Source organism: Vombatus ursinus, unplaced genomic scaffold, assembly GCF_900497805.2.
Source record: "Vombatus ursinus unplaced genomic scaffold, bare-nosed wombat genome assembly UNPS02015398.1, whole genome shotgun sequence".
Taxonomy (NCBI): Eukaryota; Metazoa; Chordata; class Mammalia; order Diprotodontia; family Vombatidae; genus Vombatus; species Vombatus ursinus.
In genome coordinates this window covers 891948-896370 of record NW_020955176.1, presented here as the reverse complement: position 1 = coordinate 896370, position 4423 = coordinate 891948, and positions in this window count along the sequence as shown.

Sequence of the window (4423 nt, the reverse complement as noted above, 5' to 3'; positions counted from 1 at the left end):
AGAGGATCCTTGTAAAGAGACTTTGTTATGCTAGGTAAATTAAATAGCTTACAATTGTGTTTTCAGAAGTGAAATCATCTGCTTTTACAGTGAGAATCTGAGGTGCCTCTGGCTATGATCATTCTGACAGCTTTTTGTTGTTCGGTCATTCAGTCATGTCCAACTCTTTAAGACCCCATGGACCGTACCACATCAGGCCGTTCTCTTCTCCACTGTCTCCCAAAGTTGGTTCAAGCTCATGTTTGTTGCTTCCATATCAATTCTTACTGCTAAAATAGAGTAAATTAGTATTTGTCTTTGTTATTGATTTAGTGTTCATAAATTGCACATTTATTAACTTTAATAGTTATTTAATTTTAGAAGATTCATGGATTTCGTAGCTTTGAGTAACTACTATTGGGAAAACAGGTTTCTCTAGTATGTTACATAATATTTGATTAAATGGGGGTTTATAGCTTGGAGCATGGTTGATTGTTACATTGAATTTGTATTAATGAGAAAATGTACAAACATATCCATAGATTACCCTAGAGCTCAAGATGATAAGTTTAAAAATGGGAATGAGTCAAGTATTAGAGTGAGAATTGACCTATGATGGGGGTGAGTTTGGCAGACTCCATGGCCCTTGCTAAAGAAGGAAGGGAGAACTTCCAGCTTAGAGGGGAAGGGTGAGAGACCACAGATTCACAACCTTAGAGTGGAAAAAAACCTCAGAGGTTATCTACTCCAACTCACACATGAAAGGGAATTTCATACGTGGGAAATTGTCAGATCTTCTTGACTCCAAGGCTCTATCCCCCATGGCACTTAGCTGCCTTCCAACAAGATCAGGAAAGAGCACATAGTCTAGTATGACTAGAGTGTAGCAAACATGCCCTCTAAAACCTTCAAATGAGAAAATCCTGGTAGTCAAAATGGCAAAAACACACATTATTTAATCAGCAATTTTAATGAGCGATTCCACAGTCTGTTTTTATATAAGAAATAAGGAAGACAGGCAGCATTCCTGACTGACCAGTCATTAAAAGTGCCCAAGTTATGACTCTGAAATAAGCTGGTGTTCTTTTTCATACCAATTTTACATTTGATTGATATGTGATCCTCAGGCTAGAAAGGAGGCGAGAATGAAGCTGAGCTTCAAAGATTGATTACCTTCCCTCTGGATCCAGAGACAGCAGTACCAGGACACCAAAGAGGTGGGGAGGGAGGACCAGAGGAAAATATGGCACTGAAGAGATTAACCTTTTCTGTAGTGAGCAGCTTGAGATTATTGAAATGCTAAATAATTTCCACAATGTGACCCATTTGATCTCTTTCTATTATACTTGGGCCCAGGCTCATTGTCCTGATGGAAGGTAAACTCCTTGAGGGCAGGGATTATTTCTTTTTCTACTTTTTTATCATTGTATCTCTATCACCTAGTATAGTGCCTAACACATAGTAGGTGCTTAATAAATTCTTGTTGATTTATTGATTGGTTATCTTGTTGCAGTGTCTGTCCAAGATATGTTTACTGATGGACTAACTCAATTACCTTTCCAGTGAATTTCAATAATCTATAATATAGAGCATATAGCAGGAGGCAGCTAAGTGGCACAGTGAAAAGAGTGTCAGATTTACAGTCAAGAAAACCTGTGTTTAAATCTTGCCTCAGACAGTTGCTTAGCTATACAACCCTGGATAAGTCACTTAAACTCTCTTTGGCCTCAGTTAACTCATCTGTAAAATGGGGAAGGGAACTAGCATTTATTATGTGCCAGGTACTGTGCTAAGCACTTTACAAATATTATTTCATTTGATAATACTTAATTTTTTAAAAAAAAATAGCACTACCTCAAAGTATTGTTGTGAGGATCACATGAGTCAATATATGTAAAATGCTTTGCAAACCATATAAATGTTAGTTATTATATAGACCCAGTCTTCATCCATTGTTTTTCCTCTATAAATGGCTAAGCCATTATCTTTCAAGGGACTGGGTGGGGGATCTCATTAAGAAGACCCTGTGGTGCTTCGAGGCTCATTGCCATCATCTTGAGATGAGAACATCCAGAGAATTTCATCATCAGCGGACAACCCTCTTCTCCATTTGGTCTTTGTGCATTTCATCTTCCATGATAATGGCAGAGCCTGTGAGGAACGTGCCTCTTTGCTTTCTGCCTCACTTGATATGGAGACGCAGCAGATTGCTGAGCAAAGTTCTTTCTGTGGTTGCATCTGCTACGGAATCTCTTTCGAACCTGAACACATGCATGAGAGACGCCTTGTCTGAGAAGAGTCTTTTTAAGGCTGCATTTTGCTCTACTGAGGCAAATACTTTTTTTTTTTTTGGTAATCAACAAACAATAAACACAGCAGGACCTCATATGACTTTCAGTCAACTGTGTAACTCTGAAGATGCTGTAGAAAATTGGCTCTAAAAGCCTGCCTATTCCTTTCATCAAGGATACTCTCTTAAAAAAAATTATTGATGTCTTTTGTCTTTACATCACAGTCATTTCAACATCTCCCCTGTCCAGATGAAACCTTCCTTTGTGACAAAGAAACCGATGAAGCAGAAAATCTGCTACGGTGACTGCCTCTGATGATGCATCGGATAGCCTGCTCTCGTACTCCAGTCATCAAGGACGCTTCTGATGCCCACACAGGCTCTTCTCCTAATAATGTTTGAGAGATGTGAGAGGAGGCATATTGGTTAGTAATCACTGGTGTCTTCTCAGTCATCTTTTTGGGGGTAGTAATAATGTCTGTTATCTTTTTCATTCTTTTGGAAGCTTCCTCCTCTTCAATACATCTTGAGCATTCACCTCTGACTACCTTAGAACAGAGTTACCTCCAGAAAAGATTTTTTTCTGCATGTAGGCAGCATAGTGAAGGGGAAAGAACCCTGGCTCCTGAGTCCAAATGCCAGGGTGGAAATCTCATCTCTGAAAAATACTGCTTGTGTGACACTGGGCAAGTCATTTAAGCCTCAGTTCCCTTACCTGTCAAGTTGGGCTAGATGACCTCTGAGGTCTCTTCCAGCCCTTGATCAGTGACCCTGTGATCCTATTTTATTTGCCCAGGGCCAATCACTCTGTCTGACTCTTCTTCAACATCATTACTATTTCCTCACCTCAGGTACTGATGTAATGGTGAAGTATAAACAAGGTAGCTTCATTATTGTTGCTGATGAGAATAAATCACAAGAGAAATGTGAAAAGAAGCATGGCCTGGTGAAAGGAGCCCTGGGATTGGGACTTGAATCCTAGCTTTCTTGCTTACTATTAGTGTGATACCAATAAGTCAGCGAAAAGCTTTGCAGCGAAAAGCTCTTCTGCAAAGTGAGGGAATTGAATAGAGTGACATCTAAGGTTGGTTCCAGCTATAGGATCATCATAGAATTAGAACTGGTCATCTAATCCAACCCCCTAAAGGCAAACTGGTGCCGCATTGGACTGAGCACTGGACCTAGAGACAGAAAAACTGAGCTCAAATCTGGTCTCAGATATTTGCTAGCTGTGTGACCCTGGGTAAGTCACTTAACCTCTGTTTGCCTCAGTTTCCTCATCTGTTAAATGGGGATAATATGAGCACCTTCCTCTGAGGGTTACTGTGAGGATCAAATGAGATAATATTTGTTTTTTAAAAGTACTTGGGTGGATAGAGCACTGGCCCTGGCTTCAGGAGGACCTGAGTTCAAATCTGGCCTCAGACACATAGCACTTACTAGCTGTGTGACCCTGGGCAAGTCACTTAACCCCACCGCCTAGCCAAAAAAATAAACAAATTAAAAAAAAGAGGTAACATGTTTAAAAAAAAGTACTCGCACATAGTAGATTCTCTATAAATGCGTATTCCTTCCTCCTTCATTTTACAGATGTGGAAACTGAGGCCCAGAGAGTTTAGTGACTTGCTCAGGATCATCAGAAGCAATAAGCAGTAGAGCTAGAATTCGAACCCAGTTTCTCTGATTACAAATCTAGTACACATTCCATTGCATCACCCACACACACACCCCAGCACAAAATCCCAGGATCCTATAAATGCCAGCAGATCTATCCCATTTCATATCTCTTTGTTGCTTTCCTTCTAATTTCAAAAGCTCTTGGGGTATGCTGGCAAAGCTGGATCTCATGCCAAGCTCTCTTCAGAATCTTCTTTACCTCAATTGCTTTTCACTGGCTTGTTAGGCATACTGGTTATAATTTTCTGTCATCCTCCTCTGTAATTTTTACAAATGAGCTTTTAATCTAAATTCATGTTGCCTTTGGCTGTCATGTCTTTCAATTTGTGAAGGAGGAAAAAAGGAAGGAAGGAAGGAAGGGAGGAAGGAAGGAAGGAAGGAAGGAAGGAAGGAAGGAAGAAAGAAAGAAAGAAAGAAAGAAAGAAAGAAAGAAAGAAAGAAAGAAAGAAAGAAAGAAAGAAAGAAAGAAAGAGAGCT